The sequence below is a fragment of the Hyaena hyaena genome, unplaced genomic scaffold (genome assembly GCF_003009895.1).
Source record: "Hyaena hyaena isolate Hyena2069 unplaced genomic scaffold, ASM300989v1 scaffold_136, whole genome shotgun sequence".
Classification (NCBI taxonomy): Eukaryota; Metazoa; Chordata; class Mammalia; order Carnivora; family Hyaenidae; genus Hyaena; species Hyaena hyaena.
This window is the reverse complement of record NW_024080768.1, coordinates 1,731,572-1,746,549: the sequence shown is the minus strand read 5'-3', so window position 1 is coordinate 1,746,549 and position 14,978 is coordinate 1,731,572. Positions and strand designations below refer to the sequence as shown.

Genomic DNA, 14,978 nt, shown 5'->3' with positions numbered 1-14,978 from the left:
TTCCACCGCTACAATCGCATATAATACTGGATAAAATAAGACAATAAGTTAAGGAACTTTAAACAAAGACAAGAAAATCTCCAAGTATTAAAATAAAGAAGACAATCATAGCCAGAAAGGTAAATAGGCTGCTTCACAGTGGGCTAACTTACAGGACTAATAGCCTTAGAGGATATCTGGGACTATGGATATACTGTCCACATGAATAAAAAAATCAGTTCTTGTCCCACTGGTAAAAGGAAAAGTAGAAGTAAGCCAACTATCACATGCTAAAATTACTCTCCCCACATTAATGGAGATAAGAAATTACCCTTCTTGCTACCCAAGAAAGTATAAAAGATACTCTTCATATTTGACATGACTCTGAAAAAGTATTTTCTATGAGAAATCAAAACTACAGTTCATTACAAACTGCTGCTTTTGACCAAGATGGAATAACAGGACTTAATTTTCTCTCCTGCTCTTAACAATTATAAAATGAGGGAAAAAAAGCAAAAGAACAGATTTTAGACAGTGAACATCAAGCAGCAAATGATAATGAACACTAAAAGAGAGGGAACAAATGAGCCATCTGATTGCTATAGTTCACTGACTAGAAGAAGTTTCTAGACTGCAGTGCAGGAAGAAGAAAACACTTGAAGTTTGGCAGTCTCCCTAAGTTAAGAAGACAGATCTAGGAGTCCCACTAGATCAAAGCAGTCAGAGCTTACAGGGCAGAGTACTAAAGAAAGGGTGCAGTAAAGAGAGAATGAAGGCTTTGGAGATCTGCATAAGGTCCCCCTTGATGTTAAAGCTGAACATTGATCAGCACATACACTTTAGGAAACTATCCAGGCCCTCAAAAGACCTACCCAGAAAAAGCAGATAAAACAATTCCCAGGGATCACACAGTGCTGAAAGTTTTTAATGTTCTCACCAAGTAAAGGAAAAGGTCTTATAATTCACTGGGCACTGGGTTGAGTAATAATTAGAAGGGAACTGCCTTAGTAGTTGAACAAAGGTAGTCCTAGATTAAAGAAGTTCTGATCTTGCCTAGTAAAACTTAAAATCTTGAAAAAAAAAATCAAATTATCTTCAAGTAACTTAACTGCATCCTAAAACAAAGCTCAATATTTTTTGTGTCAATATGAAACTATTTAAGATCTAACAAGATAATTGACAGTATCTAGAACATGATCAAATACTACCAAAAAATGAAAAGGGGCAGGAGAATGTGATCCTTAATAGGATAAATGAATCATTACAAAATGCCACTGTAATGACACAGATTTTATAATTAGAAAACAAAAACATTAAAACAGTTGTAATTCTATTCCATCTTTTCAAGAGGATGGGGGGGAATATATAAAGTAGGACATAAAGAGAATTAAAACACGGCTCAAATTGAACTTCTACATATAAAATACCCAATATCTGATAGAAAAATATGCTTGACCATATGAATGTACAATTAGACAATGCAGAAGAAAAGGTTAGTGAATATGAAAACACAAGAGTAGAACTAACAAAACCAAACACACTGAAAAAAAAAAGACATTAAAGGGATGAAGACAGCATGGGTGAAATGCTGAATAATCTCAAGGAATCTAATACATGTATAATAGGAGTCACTAAGGGGAGAGGAGAAAGGGTGGTAAGATAAAACATTTAAAATAATATTGAAAAAAGAAGTTCTGAAATTTTATTAAAACTACAAACTCACAGATATAAGAAGCTGAAAGAATCATAAGCATATTTTTAAGAAGAAACTATAGAAAAAGCATATGATGTTGAATTCCTTAAAACCAGAGAAAAAGTAAGTATTTTAGAATTGTCTAGACGTGGAAAAGAAGATATTCTACACACAGCAAAACAAACATAAGAATGACAACAAGAGTTCAACTGGAAAAATATGAGTCAGGAGACAATAATGCAGTACCTTTAAGTATTGGAAAAAAGTCAACTTAGCAAAAATATCTTTTAAAAGCAAATAAAAACTATTCCAGATATAATAAAGCTGAAGAATTCATCACCAGCATTGTTGTACTAAGGAAATGTTAGAGCAATTCTTGCAGAAATAATGAAAATAATATCAACTGGAAATCACATCTAGCCAAACAAATTATGAGCACCAAACAAACAGCTATTTACCCAAAGGCAGGTAAATAAAAAGAATGTTTTTATCTTGATTTTGAAATCTCTCTAAAGGATACTGTTTCAAACAAAAACAATAATGATGCAATATAAAGTTTATTAAATTTCATTACAATATTATATCATTCTCCAGGAGGAAAAACTGGAATTGCACTGATGTGAGTTGTTTATATTTTCATGAAGTAGTACATTATTACTTTAAGGTTGTGATAAATTATAGATATACACTTAAACTCTTAAGCAAACATTAAAGAAAAAAAGAGCTATAGCTAATAAATCAACTAAAGAGGTAAAATAGAATTATTAAAATTATACAATATAATGCACGGAAGAAAAGAAGAAATGGGGGAAAGTGAAGATATAAAACTAAAAGAAATAAATAGCAGTATAGTATATTTAAACCCAAGTAAATCAATAGCCACCTTAAATAAAAACAGCTTAAACACTCTAAGCAAATGTCAGAAATACGCTAAAGAAAAATCTATTTTAGATATAACATTATAATTAGATAAAAGTAGAAAGATTGGAAAAGATACATCATTAACACTAATAAAAAATAGATGGAGTACTTACTTACTTGTCAAATGCATTTTTATAGCTAAAAATATTACCAGGAATGAAGAGGAATAATTCTCATCAGTAATATAATTATTTAATAAAAAAGATAACAATCTTACATGTTTATGTACCTAATAATAGCACTTATAAATACCTAAAGTTTAATTGAACAAATAAGGAAAAGAAATACACAAATCCTCTTTTATTTGAGCACTTACTATCATACTGTCAATAATTAATACAAATAGAAAAAAAATAAGGTATAGAAGACGTGAACAACACTGTAAAACTCAACTGTAAAACAGTCCTCAATCAACAGGATTGAATCTATACACAGAATCTTCTCTGATCACAATGGAGTTAAATTAGAAGGTAATCACAAATAGATTTCTAGAAAATCTCTAAAAATTTGAAAACTAACATATACTTCTAAAAAACAAATGGACAAAATCGGAAACCAAAGAGAAATTAAAATCTATTATGAATTAAATGCTAAATAACACCAAAACATATCAAAATTTGTGAGAACTCTGTGGGAAACTGGTAGCCATTCATATATGTATGAATGGATATAAGAACACTTATAAGAAAAGTCTTTAATTACCTAAATTCCCACATTAAAAAATTATATAAAAAGGGCAAATTAAACACAAAATGAAAATAAATTAAAAATGAATATAAGATTATGAATTAATGAAACAAAAAATAGGAAATAAAGAAAATGAAAACAGCCAAAAGTTGGTTTTCTCGAAAAATCAGTATGACTCTAGCAAGACTTAACCAGAGTGATAGTGAGAAAATACCTACATGACAAATGAGAGAAATAATACCAAAGCTCACTCCATAAGAAACAAGTAACCTGAACACTTCCTAGACCCAGATGGCTTCATTTTTTTTCTATCAAAAATTAAAGAAGAAAAATACTAAAAATAAATACTCAAATACTAATTGTTGGTTAGCAAACTGGGGAGTTTCCTGGGTGAAATCTGCACCCAGCCTCCACACAGAGGGCAGGTAGAGACCAAAAAAAAAAAAAAAAAGCAGGCCACTCTAGATTGGGAAGTGGATGATTTAATAAGCCAGGGAACTTACCCCTGCGAGGCTTGTCATGGATGACTACATGATAAATAGATATGCATACCAGGTGGCCAGAATCTTAAGAGTTTATACAGAGGTCTAAGCAGGGTTCAGTAATGTATTTATCCATATGGTCTCAATAACATACTGCTTTCTCAAGGCTGCAACATTAAAAATGACTTTGGCTGTGGATTGATGGGCTAAACATACATTCTGAGGACAGGGTAGCAGGTAAAGAGCCTCTGATGGTCTGGGCCCAGCTCCCTGGTCAACCAGTGGTCATTGTCTCCCAGATGACCACCTCCAACATTAATCTATTAAAATAAAAATATAAAAGTACTACGCTTCTTTTTAAAATGTGGTTTTGATGCTGCACAGCATTTCTAATAACAGGCAGAATAAGTATGGAAAGCTTTAACATTTTTAAAAATTTCAAATATTTATCAAATAGATAAAAGTAATTAATTGAGATTATATCACACATCTAAATGTGCACCGTCATTGTTGAAATGCACTTATTTGGTTTAATAATTGTATTTTCTTCTTTCTTTTAAAGACCTCTTTAAAATATGCTTACGCGTGGAAAGATAGAGTATATTATTTAAAAATTTCATCTACATTATCAAATTATTATTTGTATGAGCAAAGTTCATATATTCAAATAACTATGCTCTACTGCCATCTTAGTTGGAGATATTTTAATGGATCCCTCTCCTCTAACATAAATGGAAAAAATCCCAAATATGTTGGAGACTTGATATAAATTCATAAATAGGCATCCACATTGGAGAATAAGATTTTATCTTTGAAATCAGGGGGAAGAAGCAGAAAAATGATACTCAGGTTGCACAATAATTTCCAAAAGACTAAATAAACTGTTCACTCCAATCTTTACTTTCTTATAGAGTCCTGATAAATGTTACCAGACTTTTTTTTTTTTTTTATTGGTGGCAAATTGGGTGGTGACATCTAGCTTATTCAAAAGATAGCATCTGAAATTAGCCCATCAGGGTTTGAATCCTAATTTTGCTCTGTCTTGTATCTTTGGACAAAAATATTCACCTTTCTGGGTCTCTGTTATTTCACCAATAAAATAGGGATAGAAATAGAGGTTACCTCAAGGGTAGATTGCAAATATTAAAGAAAATGCAAAAAGAACTCAGAAGAGTGCTTGATATATATAAGCATCTTAAATATTAGTTGTGATTGTCAATATGGTAGGTACATTTGTGCCCTGATTCAAGCTTTGTGTCTATGTTCTTTCTTGATGATCTCTAGTCTATTATTAGCCTTATCTGGTTAAAATTGTAGTATCAAAGAATTAGGATCAAAGGCCAGAGTTCCTACTGAAATTTTGGAAATGATCTTTTAAAAAAAGTAAATATTTTTGAAACTTTTAAAGAAAATTCAAAAATAGGTTTAATATGTATATTGTTATTAAAATCATATGGGTTTCTCAAAGGTATCAGAACTCTTTCAGCCGAATCTCATTAAGATGAGAAGTTTATTACGATTTTTGGCAAATGTGAAGCTGGCATAGATAAAAATCAAATGAAACTCTTGCTCAAGAGGTTTACATTTATTTGCTTCAGAAGCAACAGACAGTATAGTTTTTTTTTAATTAAGGAAAATCTAGGTCAACAAACATATTTACACATATGATTTAGTGTAACTTTATCTATTTGGGGATTATATAGTGTACTTAATATACTTTATTATTATCTAATCCTTTCTAATTACCTACAAATTCCTTTGTGGCTTTTTTGTAGTCTTACTTTCTGCTTTCCATGCAACTGGGGATAGATATATATCTTGCTTTGAATACTAAGCCAATTCTAAAATGTCTGTATTCTTTGGAGTGCACTCTTTTTATTCACTAGGTGTTTGGATGATGTCAGGATATTTATTTTAAAAGCAATGAGCAGCCATGGTGGAGTGAATGGTATTAGACTTGTCCTCATTCTCTAAACAACAACTCAAAATATATGAAATGATTGTTTTCAGACAATGTACACCAGGCAGCACAGCCTCTGGTCCCCGAGACATGGAAAACAAATTAAGTGAGCCCTTTTATCCCCCTGGTTTCTGATTTGTCCCTTCTTTCAAGACCATGGAGAAGCAAGAATGGAGGTCTTGCTGAACTGAGGAGACAGATAATAGAGTTGAGCAAAATTACAAGGCTTCAGAAGTCTGTTTGGAGTTAGCCCCTCATAAGTTCTTGGTTGAATACCAAATTGTACTATTTTATGTCAGCTACTCAGGGCCAGGCAAATAACAATTACTGGGGAAAGAACCAGTACCACGTAACTGTAAACTGATGACATTTTAGAGCTCACTGATTTACATTTCCACTGAGAGGAATTAACATTTGTGTTGCTGAATATTTTTGACAATATTTGTTATTTGACAACTTAAAAAATAGATACTTGTCTGATGAGTACGATATAGAGACATCATGTTGTCAGCCAGGGTGGAAAGATCCCATGAAACATCTGTGGCATTCAATATCATCTTATTAGATGAAATTAAGAGAAAAATACTTAAAATCCATTACAAATATATTTAAGGAAAAACATAAACATAATGTAAAAAAAAATGGAGGGGCATGTAACTGGCTCAGTCAGTAGAAGATCCAGCTCTTGATCTCAGGGTTGTGAGTTCACAACCTCCATGTTAAGCATAGAGTCTATTTAAAATTTTAAAAGGAAAAAATAAAAAGGAAATTATTAAAAGCAACCTAAAGAAGTATTTAGATCTAAGAACACTGAAAAAAATTTTAGAGGCAAATACACAAAATGACGCTAAAGAATTTGACACGTAGTAAAACAAATTTAACAATATTAAAATTTAACTGAACCCATATACTCCATCATTTGCATTTTTCCAACACTGTGCATCCTTAGCCTAATTCATGACTTCTTAACTGCTCCTGTGCTTTGGTTTATATTTTGTTACACATATAACTTAAAAAAAAACAAACTCTTTTATGCATGCTTGTAAACTGTGTGCAAAGTAAACACAGTGTATATATTCTTGGGGATTTTCTTCTGTCCAAATATATTCTATTTAAATATACATAAAATGCAACAAAGTTGATATGTGTACTTCTATTTTATCAATGTTAATTTCCACTGTATGAGTGTGCCACAGTTTTTATTGTTTTCTTGATTGATATTTTTATTGTTTGATTTTTTTTAATATACAAAAGATGTTTTTTGTAAATGTCAGCTTGTGCCCAAATGTGAGATTTTCTCTAAGCTATATATTTTGATTATTGGGCCCTAGGGTATACAAATCTTCACATTTTCTTGTTTCTTCCCAATTGTAGAGTAGATTGATTGTAGCAATTTACATTTCTTCTTGTATAGTATAGCTGTTGCATTGTTGCACATTATTGGCAATTCTTGTTATTTTTACAACTTAAAAATATGTTTGTTTAATGGGTATGAAAGGATATATTTTTATGTTTTCTAATTGACAACCTTCTGTTTAATAGTGAAGCTGATCATCTTTACAAATCTTTATTGAAAATTCAGCTATCCTCTTTTGTGGATTGTCTGTTATTTTCTTTTGCATACATTTCTTATAAGTTTTTATGTTTATATTATGGTTTTTAATTTTTATTTATATATACTATACAACTTATACTAATTAAAGCTGATTAAATGTATTATAATTATCTTTTTATGGGATATAATTGTATTTTAATTTTTCTAAATGCTATTAAATAAAATATCTTTAAATACAGTCAACTTAGCAACTTTCTAAAATTTAAAAAAATTTTTTTTTAATTTACTTTTGAGAGAGAGATAGAGACAGCATGAGCCTGGAAGGGTCAGAGAGAGAGGGAGACACAGAATCTGAAACAGGCTCCAGGCTCTGAGCTGTCAGCACAGAGCCTGACTTGGGGCTCGAACCCACAAACTGTGAGATTATGACCTGAGCCGAAGTTGGACACTTAACAGACTGAGTCACCCAGGCACCCCAACTTAGCAACTTTCAATTATAACTGAGTCTTCTGTGTTAATAAATCCTTTCCTTTTCAGAAATTATCAGGATGGTGCTGCACATTTTATTCTAAACGTTTCAAGTTTCCTTGTCACGGCTAATATCTAATTCTCCTGTAACTGGATGGTCTGCAGGCTATGAGGCAAGAGTCCAACCACATTGTATTGTCAGTCCAGCAGCAGTTGTTGGCCTGTTGCTCATCCATCTCACAATGGTTTGCAGTGTCAGACCCAGTAACAGAATGTCTATTTCTAAGACCCTTACTCTGTTATTTCAGCTCAGTGGTTCAGCTGAGCATCCCTCTTTTTTTGTGGATGACCCTACATTGACATTTCTCTGGGGCTATTTGGGATGACACAAAGATTAATGCAAATCAGAAATCTGTGTGAGGGAAGGTAAATGCTTAATTCTTGAATGATACCTTTTTGAACACACAGCCCATTTTATTGAGAATATCACTGGATGGGTTCTAGTTTTAGCTGAGTGTCCTAATTTCCTTCTTTGTAAGGGACATAACTATGTTTCCTGCTGCCTGAACAACTACTAAAATATTCTCTTAGTTATCAGTGTCTGCATAGGCTCCAGAGTAACTTTGAATCTACGTTGGTTTCATCTGTGACCTCTTTCATCTGTACCCTTTTTCATCTGTGACCACTGAGATTTCTCTTATTTTCTTGAGCAGTAAGGAGTGGCTCAAAACAAAACAAAACAAAGAGAAACCAAATCAACCAACCAACCAAATTTAAAAAACAGATGTTTGTCATAATATATTCAGTATCTAGGGGTTTTGTGTGGTAGGAGATTTTTTTCCCCAGAGCATCTTATACACTGCAATACTAGAAAAAAAAAAATGTCCAGACAAGTATTTCGAGTTTTTGATACAAAGGTTAAAAAAATAAAAAAGAAAGAGCAGTTGCTGGGCACCATTTTCCCTACACAAGGTATTTAAGAATAATTTTTATAGTGGAATATATATCTCTGTAGATAAAGGATTATGCTCTTCAGTCCTTTCACACTCTCTCCATTATTTTACATACTGCATGCCTCTTTATGTTATCTTTCTGATGCCCAAAGAAATTAAACCCTGCGATATCTGATTGATGTATTTAATTTGTTCTTTTCTGTATTTATTCCACTCTTAAGTTTGAAGAGCTTCGTACTTGATGGTAATAGAAGAAAAATTAGAATGGGAGAGGCTCCTTTGTTTTTGACTATTAAAAGGATAGGACCTGACTCAAGCAGGTTGACGGCCTTTCTGTTTATCCTCCCACTGCAAACAATGACTGAAGAACTGCTTATGTTCAACACTCTCACAAGCCACAGCTCATTTTGAGCACAGATCTTCCTGACTCTTCTGTATTTCTGTCACATTCTTATAGTCTTCCTTGGGGTATACATGTATATACCCTGGGGTATATATGTATACATATATATATATATTCTTAACTCTTACAATTAAGGAAGGAAGGAAGGGAGGGAGTGAGGAAGGGATGAAGGAAGGAAGAACAAACATCTAGAATTTTGCAAAAGGTATTTGGGCTTGCTTGCTATGCATCTTATATGGTTACCATTTAAGTCAGCACAGAGCCCGACGCAGGGCTCGAACCCACGAACTGTGAGGCCATGCATGACCTGAGCCGAAGTTGGACACTTAACCGACTGAGCCACCCAGGTGCCCCTGTTATAATTTAAATGTAAAAATTTGCTTTCCAAAAATTTATGAGAACTATGAAACTATGAAACCATGATGAACATACCTTTCTTTTATCATCATAAGCTCCAAAATGGCCCAGTTACATCTACATCATGAATATATCATTCTTGTTGATATTTTATAATCCCTCATAGTTTCATGTGATTCAATATATCAGAAAGTATTATATAAGCAAATTGATACTATCAAAAACCACTGGATCACCAAAACACTCCAAACTATCTAATATTTTCTCTGTGACAGTTCAGGAAAAAACAGATGTTTGATAAATATCATTAATATTGAATTTAAACTAATGCAAATTGAAAGATTTGATCAGATATATTCTAACCCACTAAGACCAGTATTTTACACCCTTTTGCTATGTTTCTAGTTGTGTGGTAAAAGTCATTAGAGTTCAGAATAATGACACTGAGAACTTGGAAGACCTGAGTTTGATAAGTGATTTCAGTACAGAGAAGCCACTAATCTGTTCCAATGACTTTTAGGAAATATTTTCTTAAAATATAGGAAAATTTCCTAAAACAAAGCTTGAATTTGTTTTTGTTTGTTGGCTTGTTTTGTGTGTGTATGTGATTTTTGCTTCAGGTTTATTTGTTTGCTTAGATGATTGGTTGGTTATTTTTTGTAGTCACCTCTTACCTGCTCAGAGAATTTATCTTCCTGGCTACTTGGATTTCCTAGGCATTTGTGTATGTGTATGGTTTTTTAAAAATAATTTTGAAAAAGCATCAGTTCATCATTATTACATATGGTAATTATATACATATGAGCTTTAGGGTGTGCTGATATATATACATACACATATAATCTGTTTAGAGGCATGAAAGTTCAGGAAAACTGATTCAACTACAGAGCTGTCTTTATAAATTAAATTATCACAGTAAATTATTTAACCTTTCACATTTTCTATTTATCCTTCAGGGAAAGATATTTCAAAAATATCACTTCATATGCTAATCTTCACATGCAAAGAATTTTAGTGTTGGCTTTTCTTCTTAAATTTGAGGTTGAAAGGCTAGCTCTCACCAGTGTCTCATTTTCTTTCCTACCTAATGAGCACTACTGACATTAGATTTTGTTGTTCTGGATAAAAGTCAACCAGGTGAGTGGTAGCAACTTGTTCATGATATTTACTGTCAAAGAAAGAGGCTTTTCACGGCTGATTAGCTGAGAATAAACTATGTTTCATTCAATAGTTTAGAAAAGAGGTCTAAAACAAATTTTAAAAATCATATATGTTCAAGAATATTCAAATTTAGTTGGAATGATACCAAACTCTAACTTGAAAGAACATCTTTGAATACCCCTTACAAAGCAGTATGTATATTATTTTTTCTTAGGGTATAATATATTTATTTTACTAAAAAGATGCAAAAAATATAACTTAAATAAAGTATGAAGGTGAACTAAATTGACACTTCCCCTCCACTTTCCAATACATTTTTGACCAGCAGTTTTAGTTTACAGGTGAATGGCTGCCCTGAGTAATGGATGAAGGGTCATGGAATAGCCACCCCAGGAAATAGCCATTACCTATGTCTCAGATGAGCACTTTTAGGCAGGGAAAAACAGAACAGCAAACCCAGTGATAGGCCTCCCGTAGTGGCCACCAGTGCTCCTTACTTGCAGTGGCTAGATTTCAAGGTTAGGATACAGGCACAGCCAGCAGGCAGCTCACTTCCAACAATTCTTGCCTGCAGCAATTAGACAACAATAGAGCAATTAGAAAGCCCTTGTTTATTGGATTTTCTAGCAGGTTGCACTTTTATGTTTCAGGTCACTGTCTTCGGGGAGTTTTGTTTACTTGGGGCAAGAATGGGAAGTTGTTTCAGATCAGGAGAATGGCTTTCGGTAGAAAAGTTTGTAGAATACATTCAAGCAAGGGTTAGAATATCTGGCTAGGGTAATCTTTAGAGTTATAAGACATCCTAAGGTTTTGTGACTTGGTGAGTTTGGGTACCATTAGCCAGTTTCCCAACTGAATCATCAAAGCCCATTAAACTAAAAACCTAAACCTTGGGCTATAATCTGTAATTAGTACTTGATGCTCCAGAATCATGTCACATCTCTTCCTCCAAAAGTTGCTCAAACATACATTCACAATGTTGGTGAGTAACACCAATGAGTGCTGTCATTTTTGTCATCTGTCTCCCTCTATATGTATATCCAATGCTACCAATTCTACTCCATCAATTGAATTCAAATTTCTTCAGTTCTCTTCATCTCATGGTCATTACTTTAGAACAAGCCAACATTTTTTTTTTTAATGGAACACTACAAATGTCTAAATGGTCTGTCAGTCACTAATCTTATTCTTCCTTCACTCTTTTCTCCAGAGTGAACTGTTTTAGAAATACACTATGTATCATGGGATTCAGCAGTTTATAAGCTATCTAATCACCGTCATGAATTATGAATATAGTCGTGTGGCATACATGCAGGCTCCAGCCCTTGCTTAACTCATCAGCATCAAGTCCTCTTTTGTGGTATCATCCAGCTCTCCAGTCATGTGGCCATTATTTCCACTTCTAGTTTCTAAAGGGACAATGATCTCACATTCCTTCTGCCTTCCCATATGCCTCTCTTTGACCTGGAACATTGCCTCGCATTTTAGCACCTTACCCTTTCATTATACTCATGTGCTGCGTCCTCAGGCTGATGCCTTCCCACTTTTCAGTTTTTAGTTTAGAAGGTCTTCCTTCCAAGTGTTGTTTCTTGATTCTCTCAACCTGGGAATGGTGACATTTTCCTGCAAAGGGCCAATAGTAAATATTTGAGTTTTGCAGACCACATAAGGTCTCTGTCATATATTCTTTGTTGTTGTTTTGTTTATAATCCTTTAAAATGGTGAAACTATTATTAGCTCTCAGGCCATCGCAATATAGGCCAAGGCAGCACTTGTACTATCAGACTATAATTTGCCACCCCAACTCTAGACACTTCTTCACATGTGTTCTTAAGGGCACCCTCCTCTTTCCTTAAAACAAAACTTACCAACATTGTAATTATTGAACACTGTTTAAAAATTTAATTAATTAATTAATTAATTTTGAGAGAGAAAGAGAGAGGGTGAGCTAGTGAGCACAGGAGTCGGGTATGGGTAGAGAGAGAAGGAGACTGAATTCCAGGCAGGCTTTATGCTGTCAGTGCAGAGCCTGACCCAGAGTTCGAACTCACGAACCATGAGATTGTGACATGAGCCGAGAGCAACCCAAGTGCCCCAAATTATCAATTTTAAGTGATTTTAAGTTTATAGAAGTTTATAGGTGAGTTTAGTACTCCTACACGCCTCACCTACCTTACCCTTACATTAATGTATAACCATAGTACATTTATTAAAAGTAGGACATTTAAATTACAACAACATTGGTAAATAAGTTAAAAACTTAATTTGGATTTCACCACCAAGTAGTTTGTCCACTAATGTCTTGTGTGTGTATATGTGTGTGGTTCTGGGATCTATGGATTAAGAATAGATCTCTCACTGCATTTAGTTATTGTATCTTTTGTATTTTCTGATTTGTTACATTTTATCTACCTTTATTTTTCATAATTTTGATAGATTTCAAGAACACTAGTCATATTTTGAGGTCTCTCAATTAGACCTTTTTTTTCCCTGATGTTTCTTCTGATTAGCCTGTGCTTATGGATTTTGAGGAAGAATATCACAGAGGTGAAGTTAACTTCCCCCTTATCTCGTATCAGAAGGCACACAATATTAATATGTCTTATTCCTGATGATGTTAGCCTGATCACTTGGCTCAGGTAGTGACTGTCAGCTTTATCCTTTATAAAGCACCTATTTTTCCTTTTGCATCCTTTATCCTTCAGAAGCAAGTCACTAAGTTTCAATCACCAGCCCACTCTTAAGAGAATGGGGATTACACATTTCGTTATTTGACTCCACTACTGAATTTAAAGACCAGAAACTGTTAGGCAGGAAACTAGGCATGAGTGACAGGAGGACTGATCTTATATGTCTTGATGGATCGGCCCAGGGATCACCTCATTCTACCCATCTAGCAGTGGGTTGTAGGTTACAATATCCTGGCAGAGGAATAGTTAAGTTTGTCCTGCTTGTTGCACTTGTAGAGAAGGCAGCTGCTTGTCCTTATTTGACCTATGTCGTTAGAATAGAAATAATGTTGCAGTTTCCCACCCCAGGCAGGCATTTCCAGGGTATCTTGGGAAAGGACATGAGTAGATGGCTAATTATTATACAATCCAGGCCTGTCACTCTAATGATGAGACCCTAGAACTGGCCCAAAGGAAAAAAAATTGATATAAGCCCACACCCTGGAGTTTCTGGGGTCATCCTCTCTCTCGACTGACCCCCTCCTACCTTGGAATGTAATTTAATAAAATTTGCTCTGCTAATAATTTTATTTCACTGTCCTATAATTCTTTACTGTGGCAGGGAAAAGAACTGGGGCTTTTTTCCTTTTCTGTCTCTCAGTAACAAAACCTTTTTTTGTTTTTGTTTTTGTTTTGTCTATTTCTATCTATATACCCAGCATGTTATCAGGCATAGTGTTGATTAATTTATATGGAGTAAATAACTTGTTATGACCATCTGCCTTTTTCTTTCTACATTTTTCCATAGCTTATATAGCAGTAGGATAGAAAGTGAAAAAAAAAAAAAAAAAGCAAGGAAAAATAACCAGCAAACAAATAAAGAGACAAACAAAAGCCTTAGCCTGAAGTCAGAAGTCATGAATTTTTAAAATCCTTTCCATTTATGAATTGTATATTTGGGTAAGAAGTACCCACTTTGAATTTTTGAAATTTCATTGTTGCAAAAGGCAGATAAGTAACAACACTACAGTATTATATAGTTTTTATAGTATCAGTGCTGGAAATCTAACTGCATTGGTTCAAACTGACCATCTGTGTAAGTTTGATCAGGTTACTTACCCTTCCCTGACTCATTTTCCTCATCTCTGAAATAAGGATGAGAATAAAAGTTCATAAATGCTATCATCTACTTCATAAATTATTTTATGAGATTATTTTTTTTTTAATATTTTTATTTATTTCTAGGAGAGAGACAGTGTGAGCAGGGGAGGGTCAGAGAGAGAGGGAGATACAGATTCTGAAATAGGCTCCATGCTCTGAGCTGGCAGTCAGCACAGAGCCCGACGCGGGGCTCGAACCCACGAACCGCTAGATCATGACCTGAGCGAAAGTCAGACGCTTAACCGACTAAGCCACCCAGGCGCCCCATGAGATTATTTTTAATATTAAACATTCTAACAATATATAAAGCCCTTAGAATTGCCCCCATATCTATAAATGTTAGATAACTTTGTTATTTAGAAGTATTCGTATTATATTCAAAGCATGGAATTAGGCAATTTATATAAATACAACCTTTAAATTATATGGTTTAATAGAAATATCCTATTAGTAAGACAGAAAAACACAATTTGTTTTTTTTAAAGGAAAATTCAAAATTCAAAATAATGGTTTCCTTTGTAAATATCAG

The 14,978-nt window shown here is 33.7% G+C and overlaps 1 long non-coding RNA gene across 2 annotated transcripts in view; it reads right to left on the bottom strand.

The window, feature by feature from the left end:
• The window catches only part of LOC120235705, a 94,955-nt gene that overhangs the window by 18,478 nt on the left and 61,499 nt on the right, over positions 1-14,978 (bottom strand). For both annotated transcript variants that reach the window (XR_005529484.1, XR_005529483.1), the window contains exon 5: positions 12,116-12,242. This is a non-coding gene — a long non-coding RNA (uncharacterized LOC120235705). The remainder of the gene's footprint in view (positions 1-12,115; positions 12,243-14,978) is intronic.